The 26,310-nt window shown below is 41.9% G+C and overlaps 1 protein-coding gene across 1 annotated transcript in view; it reads right to left on the bottom strand.

Annotated features, from left to right (window-relative positions):
* Positions 1-26,310, bottom strand: part of LOC102863597 (S-formylglutathione hydrolase-like) — a 113,160-nt gene that overhangs the window by 53,719 nt on the left and 33,131 nt on the right. The window lies entirely within an intron of this gene.

Genomic DNA, 26,310 nt, shown 5'->3' with positions numbered 1-26,310 from the left:
GGAGGGACAGCACAGGAGAGGAAGGCCCTCTATGAGGTGGATTGATTCAATGACTGGGATAATCAGGACGAGAGTGTCAGAGACAGTGCGATTGGCACAGGACAGAGTGGAGTTTAGGGCTGTTGTACACAGGGTCGACTCGACGGCACATAACAACAACAACAACAACTGCCTATTTACTATGAATGGCGTCTTTCTCCAAGGGGCTGGTCCCTCCTGACCAAAGAGATGAAGTCTCACCATCACAGCTTCTAAGGAGCATTCTAGTTGTACTTCTTTCAAGAGAGATTTGTTTGCTCTTTTAGAAGACTGAGGCATGGTCAATATTCTTCACCAACATCACAATTCAAATGTGTTAATTCTTCAGATCTATCCCTAGAAGGAGAGAGCTCTAATGGCCTAGTGGTAAGGAGTTGTGTTGTCAACACAAAAGCATGTGATTTGAGTGTACCAGCTGCTCTGTGGAGAAAGATGGACAAACCATCTCTAATGTGTATAGCCTCTGAAAGAGGGTCAGCTATGAGTCACTTATTACTCACCAGCACATAACAACAACAACAATCTCCATTAGGAATGAATTCATTCTAGGTCAGGTCTGGGGTCCCACGAGCTCTGGCTTCCCTCTGATGATGTGCCTGAAATGACTGGGGACTGAGCTGCGGAACTGTGTTTGACGTAAAGTCCATGTCAACACAATCCAGGCAGTGACCAAGTGCAACGTGCAAGATGTTCAGAAAGTGCAGTGACTGCTATAGAAATTTGGGATATTAGCATTCACCACTGAATAACCAACCAAAGGAAGGTGTTATTTGATGGAGTACCAGAGAAAATAATTGAAATAAAACTGATACTGTTAGGTAGGACTGAGTATCCATCTGGATCTAAGGCCCATGGTCTCCTTCAACCTGTCCATGTGTGACCTGTATGTTCTTTATTGTGGGGATTCATGTTTGGAATTCCTTGTCCCTCCCCCTTAATACCCCATTCAGAGTTCTTGCTGTTGCCTTTTTTTGGTTTCTGTTAAATCCCAGCTGTTTCGCTGGGACTCTGGCCAAGTTCCTAGATCCATTTTACCTGCATGGTGGGCAGGGAATGTAAATAGTATATAGATTTCCAACAACACTGTAACTACTTTATGGACCTTGTGTTAGAGAGTAGCTGAGCTGTAAAATTGGAATTAAACCTGTATGTTTACAGAAACGTGCCAGTTGTAAAATTCTGCGTTTTAAATACAGCCTTTGAGGTGCAGGGCTTTGGAGACATTCGCTGAGGGTGGTTCAGAACCGGGAACTGAGGGGGTGTTCGAGGCTGTATCTTGATCCCATTTTCTCCGCATGCCTTTAGACGGCTCTTGCTGTGGAGCATGCAGTTTCTTCCCAGCAACTGAAATGCATTCCTTGGCAAACGCCCCTCACATGTGCCCTCCCACATGCTGCGGAAATGCCCCTCCCTCTGAGGTGAAATGGTGTTGTCAGCACCTCTCCTAGGAGGGCAGAGCTGAGTGAGTGAGTAACTGAGCTCCACAGCAGTCATCATGGTCTCCGCCCACCTCATGCCTCAGTCTCACCGGAAAGACTTTTCTTCACTGACAAGCCAGCTGGAAGGAGCCCTCTGAGTCACTCTGTCAAGGCTGGAGAAAGCAGCTTGCTTCCCTCGCTATGTCCTGCCTTCCCTTTCTCTCTTCCCCCTTCTTCCTTTCTCCATTAAGCCCCTCTTTTCCTTTCATCTTTTTTTTTCCTTCCTGCATCTCTCTTTTCTGAGTGGCCACCCCCATCTTCTACTCCTTGACTTCACCTGTTCCGTCAGTACTTGGTTCCACCAGCAATGTGTAAAGTGACCAGAGATGTTGCCTACTGCCCAGTGTGTAACCGTTTACACCCTACCCATATGAGATCCAGCTCGTTAGCTTTCTAGGACGAAATCTTTATGGGAGGAGTCCCTTCACCTTCCCATAGGAGCAGATGGTGGATTTTAGATGTCAGACTTTCAGTTTGCAGTCTGAGGGGTTACGTCACCTTTGGTTTCTTATCTGTTATGTTTTTGTGGTTGATTGTCGTCGAGGTGAGCACAACTCATAGCGAACTATGAATAAAAGGCCTGAAGCTTTTCTATAATTATCGTAATTTATCAAAGTCCATAGAGTTTCCAGAGGCATGTTGTGTAGGACGTGGATACCACTCCTGCTTCCAACTTATTTGTTTTACAGGTAAAGAAATTAAAGCTCATAAAAAAGGTCATTAACTTGTATCAAATTGCACATCTAATACAGAATGGAATCAGGACTTGAGCTCAAAATATTTGTGGAATGTTGTTGTTATTATGTGCCATCGAATCACTTGCGACTCATAGTGACCCTATGTACAAGAGCTCTAAATGCTGTTCTATCCTGTGCCAACCTAGCCATCTCAAACACACTTATTCCCACCGCTCCAGTCACAGAATCGATCCATCTCACCGAAGGTCTTCCTCTCCTTCACCTCCCCTCCACTCTGCCAAACATGATGTCCCTCTCCAAGGACCAGTCCCTCCTTGCAACATGCCCAAAATATGTCAGACGAAGCTTCAGAATCATTGACTTCAAGGAGCATTCAGGCTTCACCTTCTCCAGGACAAACCTGTTTGTTCTCCTAGCAGTCCATGGTATATTCAACACTCTTCTCCAGCACCACAGCTCAAAGGCATCAATCCTCTTTCTATCAACCCTATTCACTGTTCAACTCTCTGATGCATAGCACGTAATTGTTAAGACTATAGCCCGGATCAGGCACACCTTAGTCTCCAGCCTGACATCGTTGCTCTTCAGTACTCCTGAGAGGTCCCTCACAGCCAACTTTCCCAATGCAATTCATCTCCTGATTTCCTGGCTGCTGTTAGCAAGAGTGTTGACTGTGGAACCAAGTAAATGAAAACTGTTAACTATCTCAATCTCTTCACCATCCATGCTGATGCTGCCAATTGGCCCAGTAGTTAGAATCTTTGTTTTCTTGACATTCAGCTTCAGTCCATATAGGAGGCTGTAGTCCTTGATCTTCTGCAGCAAGGGCCTCAGGTCTTCCTCGGTTTCTGTGGAATATGCAACTACAAAAATTTTTGCCTATAAAAATCAAGTCTGTGTGAAGGCATTGTGGATGCTTGGAGAACAGAATTGTAAAGACAGTGAATAAGCATTTATGGCAAGCACTGAAATCGCATCTCTGTCCAAACATCTGACACCATCCTTTAGATAACCTTGCCATAATAACAGTTTGAAAACACCAGCCAAACTAGTTAATCTTTTCCTTAACACATTATGGCACTTCATGAAAATCACAACTGTTCTTTCTTTGCTTTCACTGATGAAAATTGGTCGATGATGTGCTCAAAGTCATTCCCCTACCACCATTTCTTCTCTTTCTACCCAGCAGAGCAAAATCACACAGTTCGCCGTGGGCCCATGGAGGCTCTCCAATGAAGAGTATTAGTTTTAACTTTCTCAGTGTTTTTCACAGCAGGTGGTGGAAACTGTTGATGATTACTAGAACCTTCTCAGTAGTGCCTCCTTCAGATGGCACCCAGGGCACATGCCACACCTGCCATAACTTGGATATGATGAATGACAATACGTGTAGTTACTAGGGGGGTGGGGAACTGATACTGAGAGATAGGTATAATGCCCACTGCAGACTTTGTAGCCAAGCTTCACAACCCTGTGGTCCCACAGGACAGTTTTACCTCTTCTGGGTAAATGTTCCATGCCTCTACATAAAAGCTGAACTGGTATTCTGACAGTATTTCTTAAGAGGCCAAAATTATGATAAACAGAAGGGTACAGTCATGAGGATGGACAGGAGTAGCAGTTGTTTAAAAAATATGCTGCCATGTGGGATTCAGACATAAGTCTTCCAGGGCACAGCAGGAAAGAGAGAAAGAACATAGGCACTGAGAAGGGCACCCGCCCCCCCCCCCCCCAGCAATCCAAGGGGATGTGTGAGTCATGCTGAGGTCTCCTGGGTCTGGTTTTCAGAAATTACTCCCACTGAAACTCCTTTTAATTGTGCTCATACTCTAGCTTACACCTTAGCTGGGAGTGTCCCAGGAACCCTGGGATAGAAATATAAAAAGAGCAAGGGCCACATTGTTATTGTGTGCCATTAAGTTGACTGACTCATAACAACCCTATGTCCGACAGCTCCGAACCCTGCTCTATCCTGAGCTAATTTCATCATCTCTGACACATCTATCCCCATTACCTTAGTCACTGAGGCAATCCATCTCATCCAGGATTTTCCTCTCTTATGCTGTCCTTCCACCCTTCCAAGCATGATATCCCTCTCTAAGAACTGGTCCCTCCTTGTAACATACCCAAATTATGTCAGACAAAGCTTCCAAATCCTCACTTCCAAGGAGCAGCCTGGTTTTACCCTCTCTAGGATGGAACTGTTTGCTCTGTTAGTAGTTCATGGTATATTCAATACTCTTCTCCAGCACCACAGTTCAAAGGCAACAATTAGCCTTCTATCACTTTTAGTTATTATCCAGCTCTCTGACGTATAATAAATAATTGTGAAGACCATGGTCCGGATCAGGCTCACCTAAATCTCTAGACCGACATCATTGCTCTTCCATACTCTGGAGAGGTCTCTGGGAGCATATTTTCCCCGATGAATTTGTCTTTTTATTTCCTGGCTTCTGGTACCAAGAGTGTTGCTTGTGGAGCCAAGCAAACTGAAGCTGTTAATAATTTCAATCTCTTCATCATCTATCATGATGCTGCCAATTGGCCCAGTGTAGGGATAGCCATATCTGACGTTTATTAACTTCACAAAAGGGAACTGTCCCTTTCAACAACATAAACAATACAAAACCAATTCCCATGAGGTCAGACAGGTCCCCCACACTCCCTTCCTTCTTTCTATACATCCCAACACTAAAGTTACTGTTTTACTGGGTCCAAAATCCAATGTGATAGCTCACAGACCACACAGAACCATACTGTCAGGTTAGTAGCAGAATGTAGCCAGACAGCTTTCAAAATGTGCTTATAGGCACATCAGCCTTGAGCCAAGAGGCAAAGTTCTCAGTTCTGCCAATATTGGTTTTCCCCACTTCCACCACCTCACCCCACCAGTCCTCCAATAAAGTTGGGCAAAGGCTTTTAGTTCTGGTTCTCTAGGTATGGACAGTGCCAGGGCCTACTCTGTCTCAAGTCAGGTTTCTGGCTCTCCACCATGGCTGTTATGGTTGCTGTTTCTGTAGGTCCTAGGTTGGTTGGCACAAGAATATGTGCCTCTGAAGGAAAAGTTGCATTCTCTTGCTGCTGCATCTTACTGATAGTGAGGTTTCTCCTTCTGCTGCTGGATATATCAATTTAATGGAGAGACTAGCCAATCTACTTGTGGATTGGTGAGATGAGACAATCCTATTGAGGACTGGTTAACACACCTTATTCATGTATTTTTTTTCATTTTAATTTATCAATTTTAATGAACAGAGATTTTGTATTTCCATTCAGTTGTTGTTGCATTTTTCTCCCTGCCCATCCCCCCATTTGCTCTCCAATTTGAAAAGAAAAATTCATTCATTGGTGTACAATTAACCCCCCCACCCCACCCCCACCCCCGCCAGTACACTCCACTCTGTATTCACACATTCTTGCCCATCCACACGGCAAAGTCCAATTCCATGGCTAGAATAGTCATTTTGAGCACTCAACTCTTCACACAACAGTAATACAATGTAACTATTTGTATCTACTTGCAGGACAGTTCTACTCTGGGAAACACTGAGTTTTCCATGAGTTGGATGGACCAGACTCAATGGCAACTGTGTTTTAACTTGTTACCTGAGAAGGTGAGTGCCAGAATCCCACTGCCTGTGACAGACCGTGTCTCTACCCTTCATGAGCAGTGAATTTGAACAAGTTGATAAAGCCCTCTGATTCCCAATTTCTTCATCTGTCAAATGAAAATAATAATTATACCTATGCCTCAGGGAGTTACTGTGAAGATAGATTAATGTATGGAGAATACTTAATACAGAGTCATGTGTATAATAAGTACTCAATGAATGTAAACTTTTAATGTAATTTTGGTTTTGGTTTGATTTTATTTAAGTAGCATAGGGATTCTCAGCTGGGGCAACTGTGCTTTCCAGGAGACTTAAGGCATTATCTGGGGACAACTTTGGCTGCCACACTAGAGGAGGAGGGCACTACGGTAAGTAGTGGGTAGAGTCGAAGTCTGCTGCTAAACACCCTGCAATGCCCAGCACAGCCCTCCCACAGCAGAGAAGAATCCAGCTAACAATGTCAATAACCCTGACATTCATAAGAAGCAAGCCTAGTACACCAATGTCTGATGTAATATTATTGTCAACAGCCAAACGTGGAAATAATCCAAGTATTCATCAACAGATGCACAGATAAACAAAGCATTATGTAACCATAGGGTAAATATTATTCAACCTTTAAGAGATAAGTTCTGGTACACATCACATCATGAAATAGTGAGGCTGTATATCTTAATGAGGGAGCGTTGTTGGTTTAGGAGTAAGGAGTTGTGCTGTGGTTAGAATAAACCAGCTGCCCCACAGGAAGAAAATAGGCAATCTCTTCACATGCAATGAATTGTCTCTGAAAACTGGCTGGAAGGTCAGCTATGTCATTTCCAACTTGATAGTTGTTGTTATGTGACATCAAGTCAACTAGAGCCTTGGACATGCTTACCAGATTGTGTAAAGAAATCTGGAGGACAATTAGTTGGACAACTGTTCGGAAGAGATTCATATTTATTCCCATTCTGAAAAAGGTGATCCAACAGTGCGTGGAAATTATAGACTACTATTACTAATGTCACCCACAAGCAAAATCTTGCTAAAGATTATAAACAAATAAATGGAGCACTACATCAACAGAGAACTACCAGAAACACAAGCTGTTTAGAAGAGGCCATGGTAATGGATCATGACTGAAAATAGAGAGTACCAGAAGAATGTCTATCAATGTTTTGTTAAGTATGCAAAGACATTTAACTATGTGGATCACAACAAATTGTGGCTAGCTTTGAGAAGAAATAGGAATCCCAGGACACCTGATTGTGCTCATGCAAAACCCATATGTGGACTAGAAACAAATTGTCAGAACAGAGGAAAAAAACAATACATGTTTCAAAATCAGGAAAGGAGTGCATCCTCCATACCTTTATAGTCTATATGCAGAACAGATAATTCAGGAGCCTGGAGTTTATAAGGAAGACTGTGATCAGGATTGGAGGAAGACTCACTAACAACCTGTGTTATGCAGATGACACAACCCTGCTTGCTGAAACTGAAGCATTTGCTGCAGTTCAAGGACCACAGTCTTCAATATGGATTGAAGCTCAATATCAAGAAAACTGTTCTCATCACTGGGCCAATTGGCAGCACCATGATAGAAGGAGAAGGGATTAAGGTTGTTAACAATTTCTGTTTACTTGGTTCCACAATCAACACCGTGGCACCATCAGTCAGAAAATCAAAAGACAAATTGCATTGGGAAAGTCTGCTGTCAGGCAACTCTCCAAAGCACTGAAGAGCAACAATGTCAGTCTAGAGATAAGGTGCACCTGATTCAGGCTATGCATCAGACATCTGGACAATGAATGAAGATGACATTAAAAAATTAAAGATGACATAGGAGAATTGATGCCTATGAGTTATGGTTCTGGAGAAGAGTACTAAACTTACTACGGACTGCCAAGGGAACAAACAGGTCTATCCTGGAAAGGTTGAAACCAACTTGTTTTTTTGAGGCAAGGATTTTTTTTTAATTATTTTTGTGTGTGTGTACCATCAAATCAGATCTGACTGGTACAAGAGGAGATTGCCCCTCCTTCTCCAGCAGAGCACCTGGTGGATTCCAACTGCGTACCTCTAGGATTGTAGTATAGCTTCTTGCCACTATGCCACCAGAGCTCCCCTTGGAGGCAAGGATTTTAAAGCTCCATCTCACATATTTTGAGCTTATTGCCAATCCTTAGAGAAGGACCTCACACGTGGAAGGTGGAGGAAGACCCTGGGTAATATAGTTGACACATTAACTCAACAGAACATAACAACAAATCTTAATGGAAGTTGACTTCTCATCTTTCTCCCAAGGAGCAGCAGGTAGATTTGAACTGCCAACCAGTTGATTAGGTGCTCGACACACCTCGCAGAGATCAGAATCACTATGCATCAATCCATCAGAATGGATTGATATGTCCTGTGACACACATCATTTTTATTTCACTTTCAGGATTGACTGATCTCTTCTAAATGGTTATTTTACTGCCATGATCCACTATATCACAATCTCCTATTATTTCTGAGACATGGTGGCACATATTCAAACAATCAACTGCCATCCAAAATTCTGTGGTTCAAACCCATCATCCTCCATGGAGAAGAAAGCTGGGCAGTCTGCCTCTGTAAAGATTTACAGCATTGCAGAGGCATTTCTCCTCAGTCCCACAGGGTTTTTATGAGCTGGAATGGACTCAGGGCCAATAGGTTTAGTTTGGGGAGTTTTAGAGTTTTTTCTTTGTTTGTTAGAAGACCATAACCATTTTGTTCCTGCACTTGTAAAGATTAGTGAACAAGGAAATGAGTCCTATTAGTTCCTGAGGGCTTTGCTGTTCTCTTTATTCATACAGCCATCTATACTTAGATCTATTTATCCCTCGATAGTTTTATTCACTTATATTTCCAGAAGTCAGAAATCTCAAACTCAATGCTGTTGGGTCAGACCCACTGACACCGTAAATTGCAGAGGAGGAGATTGCCTATGGAGCCAAAAGTGGGTAGATGCCCAACCACCAGAGGCGCTGCCTTGTGTTAGCAGTGCAACACATCATTTCCATTTCCATAACTGTGTTCAAGATATTCACTGCAGCTAGAGTTCTCTGCTCTCCTTACCCATACCCATCCCACGCTGTCTCTTGACTTGAAATTTTAAATTTGTCTTTCAAAATCTACTTCAACACCTCCAACAACTTTACCACTGTAGTTGGAGATTTTCTCCCCTTTCTCTCAGTTCCTCATTAATGGCTTATCATATTCTTCCCTAAATTGAAGTTGTCTGTGAAAAAATCTTCTTCCCCAACCATCCTGAAAGCTCTTTAGTGAAAACTTTGTTTTTGTCTCCTTTATGTCTTCTAAAGCTTTAATGCCCAGGCTCAATAAATGCTTGAAGAAATGCATGAATGCACAGAGGTTGAGTGTATGAGGTCCCCACAAGGAATATTCCCTCATTACAAGCCCAGCGTCACCCCAGAGAGACCTGTGCCCAATCCCGCTCTCTGTATGGGTATTGCCATGGTAACACACATCTCTGATGAAGTCATTTACTCTTAGACTCCTTGGGAAAGCATCCCAGGCATGTGTGGTAAAGGTCATCACACTGGGCAGGCAAGTGTCCAGTCAAATTTATGTTTCTACCCTCAAGGAGCATGCAGCTAAACCACAGATAGTGTGGGGTTCAGAAATAATAGGAGCTTGTGGTGTGAATGCACGCAATTTAGAGTATGGAGCCCCATGCCCTTGATGCAGCCAAAGGGCACTGCCCACTTTCTATAGGACTCTTGTTAATGACCAGAGGGTGGCAAGCGAGTGTCAAAGAAAAGTTCACATTTCCATGCAAGGTCCAGAGGCCAAAGGAGAGGTCAGTGGCATCTGTGGGGCTTTTGTCTAACTGCTCTTTGTTGTGACCCACATGTGGCCCTATTTTGGTCCCGTACATGTCTGCATGTGTTTCTGGGTGGAAGGGAATGCCGTGCAGCTGGAGCCTTCAACAAGCTCTGTGGAGGGGCAGGGTACACAGAGTTGTATCCTGCTCTCAATTTCCAGCTTGGCATAGAAAGCAGCATATTCATCGCGTCAAGCTAGGAGAGATTTAAGGGTGTTGCCATCAAATTCCTCTCCCTTCTCACATGTGCAAATCATGAAGGAAAATGTCCATGTTTTCCAGTAAAGACAGTTCTTAGCTTAGATGTGTCCGTACCTGGCATTGTGCCTGGTAAATGATAAGTGTTGTTTTTCAGCTTTTTCTTATGGAACATTTTGAGCATGAAATTAAAGACAAAGAAAAGAAAATTCTAAGAATAAACAAGGTAGAATGAAGCTGAGTACCCATCACTCAGCTTCAACAATTATGAGTTTGTATTCATATATCATGAAAAACTAAGGTACACTTTTGCCCACTTCCTCCATATCCTCCACATTATTTTGAAACAAATTTCAGATATTGTATCATTTTATCTATAGGAATCTCTAAGAGAAAAGAGGGTTTAAAAAAATATTATCACATCTAAAATATTAAGAAGTCTTTCTCTTTTGCTACTATAAGGTGAGAACAGACCTATAACTGACCTTCCTGTGGGTTTTCAGAGGCTGCAAATTATGTAGAAAGAGATTATCCATCTTTCTCCTGCAAATCAGCTGGTGGATTCAAACAACCTGCCTTTGGATTGGCAGGGCAATTCCTTACCCACTGTAACACCAGAGCTCCTTTATCACTGAATACTGAGTATTCAAAGGTAATTTTTAAACTTTTCAAAAGTTCGTTAATTGCCTTAAAAGTTTGCTTTGGTTCAGGATCGAAGTCTACAACTTCAGATTGGCTGCTATATGTTATCTTTTAATCTATAGGTTATCCCTTTATTTACATCTGTCTATTTATCTGCTTCTATGTCTTTATCCCTCTCTTTTCTTGAAGAAGTGGGCTTGTTCGCTGACAGACTGAGATTTTTTTGGCTAGATTTCTGTAGTGTCATTCTATATGTTCCTTTGTCCATGTTTTGCCTGGAAATTGATAGTTGCAGCTAAACCTAAGTCAGTTGCAGCTGGGGAAGTAGAAGGTAAAACTATGTCATAGGTCTAGTCTCCAATCAGGAAAAAGAAACAACAGAAAAATAGAATATCTTGTTTCTTTTTGTGGTACTAACAGCTACCGAGGGAGCTCTGGTGGCCTAGTAGATAAGAACTTGTGTGGGTAATTCAAAGACAAACAGTTCAAATCCACCAGCTGCTCTGAGGAAGAAAGATAGGCATTCTCCTCCTATGCAATTTACAGTTTCTGAAAATCCACCAGAGTGCCAGCTACCTGCTAATCGCAGCTCAATGGCAATGAGTTTGGTTTTGAGTAGCTACTGATGACCAATTCCTATGTACATTAATTAACCAGAGGTTGTAAAATGACATTAAAATTATATCATTCCTTCTTTGTTCATTAATTTATTACTCTATGAAGAGAAACTTACCCTCATGTCTTTGAATAAATGCAACTAGAACACTAGAAGCAAAGATGGTGAAACGTTTTCTCACAAACTTCAGGCATATTTTCAAGAGGGACCTGTCCTTGAAAAAGCACATCATGCTTGGGGAAGCAGAGGGTCAGGAAAAGAGAAGAAGATCCTTGAGGAGATGATTGACCCAGTGAGTGTTTTACCCAATGAGGTAAAACACAGCAGTGATTTTGTGATGTGTGTATGTGTGCACAATTTTCTTTTGTTTTTTAAATCTGTATTCCTTTTTCGGCTTTAGAGTGTGGGTGCACTTTAATTTTTTCCAACTAGTTGTTTCGCGATGGGAAAGTCTGCCGTTAGGGACCTCTCAAAGGTACTCAGGAGCAACAGTGTCTCTCTGGAGACTAAGGTGCGCCTGATACAGGTCATGGTATTTGCAATCGCTTGTTATGCATCAGAGAGTTGGACAATGACTAGGGAGGACAGAAGGAGAGTGGATGCTTTTGAGCTGTGGTGCTGGAGAAGAGTACTGAATGTACCATGGACTGCCAGGAAAACAAACAGATCCATCTTGGAGAGGATTAAACCAAGCTGCTCCTTGGAGGCAAGGATTCTGGGGCTTCGTCTGACATACTTTGGACATGTTGCCAGGAGGGACGGGTCCTTGGAGAGGGGCATCATGCTTGGGAGGTTGGAGGGACAGCGCAGGAGGGGAAGACCCTCTATGAGATGGATTGATTCGGTGACTGGGGTAATCGGGATGGGTGTGTCAGAGGCAGTGCGGTTGGCGCAGGATAGAGCAGGGTTTAGAGCTGTTGTGCATAGGGTCGCTATGAGTCGGAAACGACTCGATGGCACATAACAACAACAACAACAGTTGTTGTTGAGTTCATTCTGATTCATGGGTATTTATTGTGAATCCTAATAAAATTGATTATAATCCCATGAACGTCAGAGTTGCATGTGTTGCACTGTGATTTCAATGGCTCATTTTTCAGAAATAGGTCACCAGCCCATTCTTCCAATGCACCTCTGTGTGGACCACAATCTACAGACTTTTGGTTAGCAATCTAATTCATTTAGTGTTTGCGCCACCAAGGAACTAAATCAATTTCTTAAATGGAATTTGGGTTGGTGCACTGCAATCTCAAAGCCACACTGTTCAAATCCACCAGCTGCTCCATGGGAGAATGGACCATCTCCTCTCATCCAATTAACTGCTTCTGAAAACCTGCCAGAGCATCAGATATGGGTCAATTCCAACTCAACAGTACACAACAACAAATATATTTCTATAAATAAAGAAATCATTTTCTCCATATATATATATAAATATATTTTTACATATTATAAATATATATACATTTAAAACAATATGGAGGGAAAAGGATAGAGGCATTAATATTTTTGGTTGCAATAATAACAACAACCCAAATGAGCCACTGAAATCATAATGTAGCACACGCTACTCTGACATTCATGGGATTGTTATCCATTTTATTAGGATTCACAATAAAGACCCATGATTTTTGTTAGGTGCTGTTGAGTCAAGTATGACTTAGAGAGACTCTATGAACAACAGACTTGAACCCTGTCCTATCCTGTGCCACCTCCATCATCTCTAATACACTTTAGCCCATTGCTGAAGTCAGAGTATCTATTCAACTCATTAAGGTTCTTCTTCTCTTTCACTGATTCAACAGCTTTCCAAGGAATAACCTCTCCTAGTAACAAGCCCAAAGTATGAGGGACAAAGCTTTGCCATCTTTGCTTCTAAGGTGCACTCTGGCAGCACTTCCCACAAGACATGTCTGTTTGTTGTTTTGGCAATCCATGGGATAGTCAGCACTTTTTTTCAGCACCACAGCTCAAAGGCATCAATTCTTCTGTTATCCTTATTCATCGTCCAGCTCTCAGATGTGTAGCAAGTGATTGAAAAGACCATGATCTGAATCAGGCACAAACTGACAAATCAGTCTTCAGACTAACATCAGTTGCTCTTCAGTATTTTGGAAAGGTGTCTGACTGCATATTTTCCCGATGCAATATGTTGCCTGGTCTCCTGACTGCTGGTACCAAGTGTGCTGACTGTGGATCCAACCAAGATGAAATAATTGACAACTTCAATTAGTTCCAATGAAGAAGACAGTTGGAGAGAGAGAGAGAGAGAGAGAGAGATACGCATTCAACAGAATATTTGTAGAAAGTTCTTGTATGTTGAGTTGACCCCTGACTCATGGCAGACTTATGCAAAATGGACAAAACACCACATCATACCAACATACAAAGTTTTATTGAGAGGTCATGATGGTTGTGCATTAGATACATTGGTTGGAGACTGAACTCATGTCTAGGCATGGAAGGAAAATATTCTACCACTGAACCACAGTGCACCCAAGCAATTGCTAGATTTATAGTAGTTTTCTTTTTTCTCTTTTCCCAACAATCTCAAACTTAGAGAAAAATTACAAGTATAGGACAAAGACTAATTTTCTCCTGCAACATTTAAAAATAAGTTGCCAACATGATGCTTCATCATTTTTTAATCCTATTAATCAATAATTCCCCCAAATAACCACAATGCTGCTATCAAAATTAGGAAATTAACATTTAATTCTATACTACCATCTACTCTTCAGACTTCTCTAACCTCCCCCAATAAATCCTTTAAAACAAAAGGATCCAGTCCATATTCAGAAGAATGAGAATCACAGAATTCAAACATGTTTATATAAAACCTATACCTAGACCAACCTACGATATGCAGATGATACAACCTTGCTTGCTGAAACTGAAGAAGATCTGAAGCACTTGCTGCAAAAGGTCAAAAACTGTAGTCTGTAATATATAATATTGTAATATCAAGAAGACAAAGATTCTCACCACTGGGCCAATTGGCAGCACCATATTAGATGGAAAAGAGATTGGGGTGGTAGCAATTACAGCTTGCTAACACTCTTAACACCAGCAGCCAGAAAATCAAAAGACATTGCATTGGGGAAGTCAGAGATCTTTTCAAAACGTTAAAGAGTAATGATGTCAATTTAAAGACTAAGGTACATCTGCATCAAGCCATGGTCTTTTTAATTACTTTCTATGCATCTGAGAGTTGGACAATGAAATAAGAATGACAGAAGAAGAAGCCTTTGAGTTGTGGTGTCAGAGAAGAATGCTGAATATCCCATGGACTGCTGCTAAAGGAAGAAATGGATAAGCCTTGGATAAAGTGCAGCCGGAGTGCTCCATGGGGGCAAATATGATGAAACTTCATCACACATACTTTGGGCATGTATTTAGGAGAAGCATTTCTTTGGAAAGGTAGAGGGTCAGTGAAAGAGAGGAAGATCCTCAGTGAGATGGAGTGACACAGTGATGGCAGAAATGGCCTTGAGTATTTCAGAGCGGATGAGAATGGCACAGGACAAGCCTGGATTCAGATTTGCTGCCTATAGGGTCACTACGAGTCCGACTTGACTTGATAGCACAAAATAACATTGCATTCTGGAGTTACGTGCCCTTAGTCTCTCATTGTGAAACAGTTTTCTTTTTTCCCTTCACATTCATGACCTTCATCATTCTGATGATTAACTGATTGTTGTTTAGTTAATTCCGACTCACAGTGACCCTACAGGAGAGAGTAGAAGAACCTCATAGGATTTCCAAGGCTGTAATCTTTATGGGAGCAGAAATGTCCTACTCTCCTTCCTTGCAGCAACTCTGGGTTCAAACCACAGATCTTTCAGTTAGCAGTCAATGCTTAAACACTATATCACCAAGGCTCTTCTTTTGGTGATTATAAGCTAGTTGTTGTTATTCATCTTTCAGTTTGACCTCATAGTAGGTTATAAACCAGATTTCTAGAATTAATGGTGATCATGAGATAATGCGGGTAGGTCTGTCAGAGCCGGTGAGATTAGCTTGGGATAGGACAGGGTTCAGAGCTACTGTACATAGGGTCACTATGAGTTGCAATTGACTCCATAGCACATAACAACAACAATGGTGTTCTTAATAAATCTCCGGACCTTAAGGGCAAGGGTGGAGCAGAATTAAGGGAAATAAATATATCTACATAAGAAGAGCCTATTCCCTTTAGAGATATGCTTATCTTGTCTGACAAAGCATTAGGTCTTTTTTTACAAAAGAAGCTAGTGTAGGGAAGGAAATTTCTTTTCTATGGCAGATAAGAAATCCATTTCTTTGTAAACTCCTCTGCTTCTGTGTTTGTGTTATTGTTCTTTAACTTCCTTTTTAGTTCCAGTAAAATTATCTGTGGCACGAAAATATTTTAGCTTTGTTTCAGCTGAACTAAAGGCAAGGATGCTGATCAAGAAGGAAAGAACTGCCTGGGGCAGCGTATGGTGAGTCTGCCTTCCTCCAGAGTCAAACTTGCCAGCTTTAAATAATGATAAAATGAAATAATGAAATAAAAGGGGGAAATTGCCTTACAACTAGCAAATAGGTAGATAGAGTTTAGAGTTCCTCTTACCTGATTTTATGGTACACACTTCATACCTGGTACAAGACTCACTCTGCAGTATTGAAATGCTTAGTAACTATCTTCTCTAAGGAACTGTGACCATCTCTTGAATGAGGGATTTGCACTATTATTAGAATCCAACAAGGAACATGTTCATGCACTTGCATCACATTACTATCCCCTAAAGTGTCTAACTCATTAGTAACTATAATTAGAAGGAGACTCTATCTCACTAATTGCTTTAACTCTAGACATTTGGACTCTTCTCATAAAGTTGGAGAAGAGAACTGAAGATCCCATTGATGGCCAAAAAGAGCAAACAGGTGGTATGTCTTGGAGAAAATGCAGCCGAGAGCACTCTCGGAGGCAAAGATTACAAAGCTTCATCTCACATACTTTGTGCACACTGCTAGGAGAAAATATGTTGCTATTCCTTGGAGAAGGACATCATGCTGGGAAGATAGAGGGTCAGCAAAAGAGAGGAAAACTCTCAACAAAATGGATTGATACAGTGACTACCACAATGGGCTTAAAGCGCAGGATAGGACAGGGTTCAGATCTGTTGTTCATAGGGTTGCTGTGAGTTGTACTTGACTCAATGGTATTCAACAACAACAGTAACAACTAACAAGAAGGTTCTTAGCCTAAAGTCACCCAGAAATGCCTCAGAAGAAAGGCCTGACAAACTTTTAAAAAGTTCATGAACCCTATAGAGTGCAGTTATTCAATCACATATGGGGTAGTCATGAATCAAAGATTGACTCAAGGGCCACTAAGAGGTTTTGGGTTTTTTTCCTGGTCAGAGAGTAGTCCCTGAATAGTGCAAATAGCATGTTCCGTTACTTACCAAACGCCTGGAAATAGGAGTCCACCTAAAGACACCTTGGAAGAAAAGCCTGGCAATCTACTTCTGAGAAATCACCCATTATAAACTGTACGGAGCATGGCTCTAGTATTGACACAAGTAGGGTCACTGGAATTGACTCATCCTCATCTGTAGAACAGCAGAAATTGCCTCCAGAAAGAAGCCAAGTGAGGGGATCAACGGAGAAAGGGAAGGGGACAGCAATAAGTGCCAGGCAAGCAAGTGCTATTTCTTGATGGTGCAAATGTTATTGCCATTAAACTGTGCGCACGGAGAGAAGAGACAGGAATTCAGGAAGTTAAAAGAATGCATGACTGATGCTCTTTCAAATTCAGAATGCAGGTGTGGTTTGAGGGGCCTCTGTGTTCAGCATTCCGAGGAGCTCCTACAGTCAGAACTGAGCCAGGCCCAGCACTGGTCCTTGGTGGTCGGATGGTGAGGCTGAGGCTGCCGATGAAGTGATGGGAGTCAGTAAGGTGGAAAGCAATTCACTAGCAACTATATTTACAAAGTGCTTTGTTTTCAAGGGGGAAAATATAATTGAATCCTTAGTTTTAATCAAGTGCACAGATTTTGGAAGGGATTCAACAAAAGGAGAAAAAGGAGAAAGGAGAAAAAGAAAAGAGAAAGAGAAGCTATTTTGAGGGTAGTGTTTGTATATGTATTTGAGCGTTGTTGTAGGTGCTATTATGAGAGGAATTGACTCTGTGTGACAAAGAGCTCTCCTAAACTATGATTTTTTTCAGGAGCAGATCACCAGGTCTTTTCCCTGCAGAATTGCTGATGGCTTTGAAGTACAAACTTTTGATTCCTCATTGAACCCTTAACTTTTGAATTATTGCTCACTCACTCACTCACTCAGGGAGATCTTGTGGCCTAGTGGAAAGTAGTTGTGTTGCCAACCCAAAGGCACATGGTTCAAATCGACCAACTACTCAACAGAAGAAAGATGGGTAATTTCCTGCCATGCGATTATACTGTCTCTGAAAACCCACCAGAGTGTAAGCTATAAGTCAGTTCCGACTCAACGGTACACAACTTGTTCACTCATTCAGTGCCATCAAGTTAGAACTGACTCATAGCTGACCCTTCATTAGAGTTTCAAAAGCTGTAAGCCAAATAGGAGAACTTTCCATTTTCCTCTCATGTAGCACCTGGAGATTTGAACTGCCTGTCTTTAGGTTGACAGTGCAATTCTTTACCCACTAGGCCACCAGAACGCCCTTTTTGAGTTACCACAGCTCCCTATTTAATTGGGTGTTGTTGTTGTTGTTAAAGCCGTCGAGTCGTAAACGACTCATAGCGACCCTATGAATGAACAGCCTGAGCACTGTTCATACATAGAGTTTCCGGAGGCAAGCCATTTTGGAAGTGGATGCCGCTCCTGCTTCCAGGCTTGATTTAGTCAGGAAGCTCCAGCTAACACTGTCCACCATTACCACGATTGGCACATCACTGTCACAGGCTTCAGCATCACAGCAACCACGAGTTACCTCTGTAACTGGGTAGATTGCCCAAATAGACTGAGTCCTTTTGTTGCTTGGGAGGAACTCCAACCTACTTCTCAAAGAAAAGTCCAAGAGGACCTTCAAACAATGGTCTCCAGATAACCTCAAAGACTTAAAAGTCAATATTCGCTAATGGGAACTGTATACATTCCAGGCATTCACAGTTGGACATGTACAGTCAGATCTTTTTTTATTTTTATTTTGTTGCTGATGTTGTGATATTAATGAAAGTTTACAGAAAAGTTGGATTTTTCATTCATTCATTGTTGCACATTTTCCTCCTTACCTGCCCAGTGTGCTTTCTTTAAAGAAAAAAAATTCTTTCATTGTTGCCTAGCACACCCCCCTCCCATCCACTTTGCTATGCACCTCTTATTCTGGATTTTTTTAAAAGCATCTTCTTTCTGATGTTTTATACGTTGGGACTCACCACCATTTAGAAAGCTTCAACTTGTGTTCTAAGTGTAATTTTTAAACGATCTCCTGGCTGAGATTTGACAGAGTTGGAACTCTCTTGACAAAGAGAATTTAGGGCATGCTTTGGCTTATTTGCTTCTCATTTTATGAGTTGGGACAGAGACAACAGTAGTGCTTCTAGATAAAAGATTTTGTGAAAACATTTGACATTTAAAAGCCCTCATTGTCTTGTAATGAACCCTTTGAAAGCTATATCTGTCTGTGGCCCTCTGGGTTTTCTGAGGAAATGCACAGCTTTGGGGGGAGCAATGCTCTCTCCCCAGTTTAGTCCCACAAGGATACACTTCTTAATCTGAGGCTCAAACCCCAACTGCCTGGCTTCCCGAAGCAGTGAGATTTAAAAGCCTGGCCATGCTCTACTGAGGAGGGTGGGATTTCTTTGCTTACAAAAGTGGGCAAAACCCAGAAATCACCTGAGCTTCAGGACTGTCAAAGAGCCACTGTTTCTGAGCTTTGGAGAGGTGGTAGAGAAATAGCAAGCCAGGTAATTTACACATGTGATGAGTGCAGTAAACTTTTATGAATGTTGTCGGTACTTTCAACACATTTACTCTATTTACTGAGCACAGCGCCTGGGGACACAAAGGTAAATATTGAAATTTATCTGATCTGTGCCATATGTTACAATCACATCATTAACTTTTTTGTGTCTCACCTACAAAGAAAAGGCACTGGCTACCACTTGTGGCCAAATTGTAAGAGGCTGCACTGCAACCCCTAAGGCACAGGGTTCAAGTCCACCAGTTCCTCCATGGGAGAAGGATAAGTAATCTCCTTCTGTGCCTTTAAACTTCCTCTGAAAACTCACTGGAAGGCCAGTTATGAGTTGGTTCTGACTCGATGGCATAAGGCTTTGTGAATAAGGAGTTGCGATGCCAATCCGAAAGTACTTGTTTTTAATCTACCAGCTACTCCACAGAAGAAAGATGGCTACAATCTCCTCTCATGTGAATGTTTTTTAAATAAAATTTTACAGAAAAGTTGGATTTTCATTCATTCATTGTTGTACATTTTCCTCCCTACCCTTCCCAGTTCACTTAAAAAAAATCATTCATTGCTGCATAATTTTCTCTCATGTGACTTAGAGCTTCAGAAAATCCACTGGAGGGTAATATATGCGATGATTCCTAGACAAGAATGGTGATCCCAGAACACTTGATTGTGCTCATGCAAAACTTATCCTTGGACCAGGAAGTAGTTCTCAGAACACAGCAAGGAAAGACTAAATGATTCAAAATCAAGGTGTGTCCTGTCTCCATACCTTTTCAATTTATATGCAGAACAGATCATTCAGGTAGCAGGGATGAGGAGGAATGTGGCATCAGAATTGGAGGAAGACTCATCAATAACCTGCGTTATGCAGATGATACAACTTCGCTTGCTGAAACTGAGGAGAACCTGAAGAGCTTTCTGTAAAAGGTCAAGGACTGTAGTCTTTAATATGGATTGAAGCTCTACATCAAGAAGACAAAGATTCTCATTGCTGACCAATTGCCAGTACCATGATAGATGGAGATGAAATTGAAGTTGTTAGCAATTACAGCTTGCTCAGCTCCACAATCAACACTGTTGGCACCAGCAGTTAAGAAATCAAGAGACAAATTGCACTGGGGAAAATCTACTGTCAGGGACTTCTCCAGAAGAAATATCAATACCTTTGAGTTGTGGTGCTGGAGAAGAGTACTGAATATACCATGGACCACCAAGAAAACAAAGAGGTCTGTCTTGGAGAGAGTGAAACTAAGTTTCTCCTTGGAGGCTAGGATTTTGAAGCTCTGTCTCACATACTTTGGACATGTGGCCAGGAAGGGCTGATCCTTGTAGAAGGACATCATGCTTGGAAGGGTGGAGAGACAGTGCAGGAGAGAAAGACCCTGGATGAGATGGAGTGATACATTAACTGGGGCAATGGGGGTAGGTGTGTTGAATTCATTGAGACTGGCTAAGGACAGGGCAGGCTTCAGAACTGTTGTACGTGGGTTGCTAAGAGTCGTAGGCAACTCAACAGCACATAACAATAACAGTGAGCTTTTAAGGAGTTAGCTATGCTGCAATGCAGAAGAAATGAAGTTTGAACCCAACAGCTACTTAGTGGTAGGAGGATTGGCAATCTCCTTCCGTGAGGTTTACAGATTCTGAAAACCCGCTGGAGGGGAAACTATGTATGGGTCGATTCTGACTCTATAGTACGCAACAACCTAAAAGTCATCAGTTCAAATCTACCAGCCACTCTGGGAGAAAGCTAAGCACTCTCTTCCTGAAAAGATTTACCAGCATGAGTCAAGACTAACTTCATTGGCAGTGGACTTGGATTATGATTTTTTTTTATTCATAAGCTTTTGGAGTGTCTGAATAACCAAAATCTTGGAAGTTTGGTTCCACTCAGTTGTAACTTGGAAGACAGACCTGGAGTTCTACTAATAAAGGTCAGCCAGTGAAAAGTATATGGAGCAGAGAGTTCTATCCTTGGGGTCACCATGCATCAGAATCTACTCTACCGTAACTGGTAGTTCTTCGATGAGTTTCCACTTGAACCTAAATCCTAAAAAAGCTAACAAAGTCCTCCGTCCCCTACCTTGCTCCACACACTTCCTCACTTCCAGTGTGGCCCAGGCAGTTCTCTGGGATTATGTCATTGGTCAGACTTGGGTTTCCATAAGGCTACAATGCTCCTTCAAGACTCAACAGCATCTCTGCAGTCTTTCTGACTTCCCCAGGACAAAGTGTATCACCCCTTCCTCTGTTCCATATTGAAACATTTTTTTTTCTAGACCCCTGTGGACCCAATCAATGAAGAGCTCCATCTGGACTTTAGGGCGAGGAGAGGTCCTGCTTGATCTTATCTTCCTCCAGGAATGCATAGGCCAAGAATGCACACATCAATACCTTGCCGTCTGCTTGTGGGACCAGGTTCAATAGAATTATATTTAATCCACTGATGGAAAATGACAAGAGTTCCCTCACAACAAATTCCCATTTTCAAATCCACAGGGAGGCCACTTCCTACTGCTGTTTACTAGTCAAAACTCAGGATGAAAACAGGAAACAGGTAGCAGTTAGGGGGGTTTGGGCTTTTTAACTTGCGAAGTGATAGTGACAGAAGCAAACCGCGAAAATAAGAATCCTAACTCACCAGCATGACGGGGTAATGCAGGCACATTGTGGAGGAAGCCAGAGGCTCCTAATAAGGCGAAACGCCACCCTTCTCACCCAGGGCTTCATTTACTCACAGGTGGTCCCTGCGCTGAGGTTTCCTCAATCTAGGCATCGAGATTTTACAGTTTTGTGACACCCAAAGGCTCTAAGCTTCATTTCTTTGTTTTATTCATTTGCTTCTTCTGGCACTTCTGTAGAAGAAAATGTGAATGTTTTCATTGATCTCGAGGTTTTGCCTCTTTAATTTTAAGCAACTTGTAGCCACTTAGATCACCTCATTAGGGCTTTGAACGGTGCCTGGGAGTCAATAGCTCCACTCTGTCTACTCCATCAGATACCTGTGGAGATGGTCAGGTACCTGCCGGTGTAATATCTTTAACGTGGATGCAGGGCCTGCAGGACACCCCTCAGTCCCTGGAAAGGAGCCCCGGCCCAGCAAGAGCTTGTCCACCAGATTGTCAGCTACACCTCAGAGAAGGTCAGGATTCTACTCCTTTCCTGCCTCACAGCCAAGTCCTGACTGCTCTGCTACCCACCTCAACCCCTTGATAAGGTGATATGCACCATAATCCATGAATAAGTAACCTCTCACCACTGACCAGGACCCATAAAAATAAATCAGACCCTTATTCCAAGGGAAACTCTGGTGGCCAAGTAAGTTGTGCTGCCAGTCACAAAGAAAGGTGGTTTAAATCTACCCATCGTTTTTGGTTGTTGGGGTTTTTTTTGTGTTTTTTTAATAACTCTGATTTAGTTACAAAGTTTGTATACATTGTTTTTCCAAAAGATCCTTCCCATTTCCTTGCCCCCCCATCAAATTGTGCAAGCCTATAATTAATACCCTACCCCCTCCTCACCCCTCTCTTTCCACCCTCCCCCCTTGGATCCTTATACTCAACTCATTCTACAATAGTGGTTTTATATAGTATTTGTCCTGGTGGGACTGTGTTAGTTTACTCAGCATAATGCTCTCCCAGCCCTCCCAAATTAGGTAGTAATTTACAAAATGATTGCTCCTGCGTGCTGCATAGTATTCCATAGTATGAATGCATCACAACTTCTCAACCCATTCATTTGTGGTTGGACATCTGGGCTGTTTCCATGTTCTTGCGATGGTGAATAATGCTGCTATGAACATTGGTGTACGAGTTTCTGTTTGAGCCTCAGTTCTCATTTTCTTGGGGTATATTTCAAGCAGTGGAATAGCTGGGTCATATGGAATTTCTATGTTCAGATTTTTGAGGAAGCAGCAAACTGCCTTCCAGAGTGATTTTACCATTGATGCATCTTAGTCTTTTCTTTTTTTTTTCTCCTTGTTGTGTACCATCAAATTGGATCCCACTGACACAGAAGGAGATTACCCCTCCTTCTCCAGCAGGATATCTGGTGGATTTGAACCTAATGCCTTCAGAATTACAGTGCAGCTTTTTGCCACTAGCCCACCAGAGCTCCCTTAAATTCATCATCTTGTGGAAGATCTTTTTCTCTTTCTCTGACCCTCCACGTTTCCCACTATGACACCTTTCTCCAAGGATTGATCCCTCTTGATAACATGTCTAAAGTATGTGAAGAAAAGTGTCACCATCCTTGCCTTTAAGAAGCATCATGTTTGTATATCTTCTAAGACAAATTTATTTCTTTTGACAGTCCATTGGATATTCAGTACTCTTCTCAACAACAAAATTTAAAGGCACCATTTTTTTCTGTCATCCTTAGTCTTTGTCCAACTTTCAGATGCCTAAGAACCAGCTGAAAAGACCATCACTTTGATCATGCACACCTTAGTCTTTAAACTGGCTTCATTGCTCTTTAGCACCTTGGGAGAGGCCTTTGATAGAAGATTTTCTCCAACATATCATGTTTTTTTACAGACAGGTTGATGGATTTATTGCAATTTCTAGGTGGTACAAATGACTAATGCACTAACTGCTAACTGAAAGGTCAGAGGTTCAAGTTCACCCAGAGACACTATGGTGACCATCTTCCAAAAAGTAAGTAATTGAAAACCTTATGGGATAATGTTTTATTTTGCAGTTACCATGAGGCAGAATCAACTCAATGACTTGTAGTTTTTTAGACGACAGGCATGGTTGTTCTTAGGAATTGGAAATAAAGAATAATCAGACCTCTGTGTTGAAAAAGGAACAGGAGCCACACCTACAGTGTCATGACCCCAGGGGCTGAGAGTGTAGATATTTGGGGCCAGCATGTAACATTAAGGCAGCCCTTTGAGAGGCTGGCTTTGTAGAAAAAGAATGAGGGATTATGTATTAGAACTCAGAAAACACAAACTCTTTGCCATCAAGTAGAAACCAACTCAGCTGGAACTGCAGCAGGTTTCAAAGGCTGCAAATCTTATGGGAGGAGATAGCTCCTCTTTCTCCTTCAGAGCTACAGATGGATTTGAACCACAAGAGAGCTTTGGGTTAGCAGCGCAACTCCCTGTGGACTAGTTTGCCAGAGGTCCCTAAGTGTTAGCACTAAGAGCTGCAATTCTCATTTGGGAATGCAAGTTAGGGCCAGTCTTAGCTAAGAGGGAAAATTATTACCCAACCTTACCACCCCTGATAGCAGGAGGCCTGCGCATAAGCTCCACCAGCTTCCAAAGGCTATTGGTGGGGCATCTTCCACAACTATGTAACACTAATCAATATTTCCTTACTAGGGTACAGAAGTCAGGTTTATTCCTCTCTGTGGATTATATAAACCACTAGAATTTTTGACAAACCATGGGGAAGGGGAGAGCTGCAAAACCAAGATGCTCAATTTTCTGTTCGTCTTATAATATGCTAAATTATGTAAGAAACTTATTTTCTGTAACAAAAATAAACATTACTGTATCAACTTATGGCTTTGTGAAGTAGTCTGCATTGGTTAGGTCTAGATGCATTGCTGTTGTTGTTGTTAATGTGCTGTTGAGTCACTTGCAACTCATAGTGACCGTATGTACAACAGCCCTAAACTCTGCTCTATCCTGTGTCAACATTATTGTTTCTGACACACCTTCCCCCACCACCCCAGTGGCTGAATCAATCCATCTTATCAAGGGTCTTCCTCTCTTGCACTGTCCTTCCACCCTCCCAAGCATGATTGATGTCTCTCTGCAAGGATTTATCCCTTCATAGAATATGCTCGGAGTATGCCAAATGAAGCTTCAGAATACTTGCATCCAAGGAGCAGACTGGTTTCACCCTCTCTAGGACTAACCTGTTTGTTCTCCTAGAAGGCCATGTTATATTCAATACTCTTCTCCAGCACCACAGCTCATCCCTAGTCATTGTCCAGCTCTCTGATGAATAGCAAGTAATTGCAAAGATTATGGCCTGGATCAGGTGCACCTTAGTCTCCAGAAGGACATTGTTGCTCTTCTCTACTCTGGGGAGGTCCCTGACAGTAGACTCTCCCAATGCAATTAATATTTTTCTTTCTTGGCTGCTGGTACCAAGCATATTGATCGTGGATTCAAGCAAACGGAAGCTCTTTACCATCTCTCATGATGCTGTTACTTGGCTGGTCCAGTGGTGAGAATCTTTGTTTTCTTGATGTAAAACTTCAATCCATACTTAAGGCTGCAGTCCTTGACCTTCTGCAACAAATGTCTCAAGCCCTCCAGTTTCAGTAAGTACGGTGTGCCATCTGCATAATGCAGATTGTTGATAAGTCTTCCTCCAATTCTGATGTCACATTTCTCCTCTTAGAGCCCAGCTTCCCAGATGATCTGTTCTGCAATATAGATTAAAAAGGTATGAAGACAGGACACATCCCCGGCATGCGTCTTTCCCAATTTTGAAACAGGCAGTGTTTCCTTGCTCTGTTCTGACGACTGCCTCCTGGTTCAAGGATAGGTTTCACATAAGCACAATCATGTGTTTTGGGATTCCCATTCTTCTCAGAGTCAGCTACAGTTTGTTGTGATCCACAAAATTAAAATCCTTTGCCTAGTCAATGAAACACAGATTGACATTCCTCTGGTACTCTCTGCTTTCAGCTAAGATCCATCTAACGTTAGCTATAATATCCCTAGAACCACGGCCTCTTCTAAACCCAGCCTGCACATCTGGAAATTCTCTGTTGATGTGCTGTTCCAGTCATTTTGAATAATCTTCAGCTGAATCTTGCTTGCATGTGTTATTAATGATATTGTTTTATAATATCCACACTCTGTCCTGTCACCTTTCTTTAAAATGGGAACAAATATGGATTTCTTCCAGTTAGTTGGCCAGGTGGTTGTCCTCCAGATTTCTTGGCATTTGATGAGTGTACCCAGGGCAGCATCTGTTTGTTGAAATATGCCACTTGGTATGCTGTCAATTCCTGGAGTCTTGTTTTTTTTTTAACCAATTCTTTCAAAGCAGCTTTAACTTCTTCCTTCATCACTACAGGCTCTTGTTCATATGTTGTTTAATGAAATTCTTCTGTGTTAGCCAATTTCTTTTGGTACAATGACTCTGTAAACTCTACATCTTCCTTTAATGATTCCTGGATAATTTCATATTCTGCCCAAAACATTTTTAAGTATTATATCTCGAGGCTTGAATTTGTTCTTCAATTCTTTGAGTTTAAAAAATACCGAGTGAGTTCAGCCCT

The sequence above is a fragment of the Elephantulus edwardii genome, unplaced genomic scaffold (genome assembly GCF_000299155.1).
Source record: "Elephantulus edwardii isolate Elephantulus edwardi_28Jun2011 unplaced genomic scaffold, EleEdw1.0 scaffold00242, whole genome shotgun sequence".
Lineage (NCBI taxonomy): Eukaryota > Metazoa > Chordata > Mammalia > Macroscelidea > Macroscelididae > Elephantulus > Elephantulus edwardii.
Note: the sequence above shows the minus strand (reverse complement) of the source record. Positions and strands in the feature narration are given on the sequence as shown.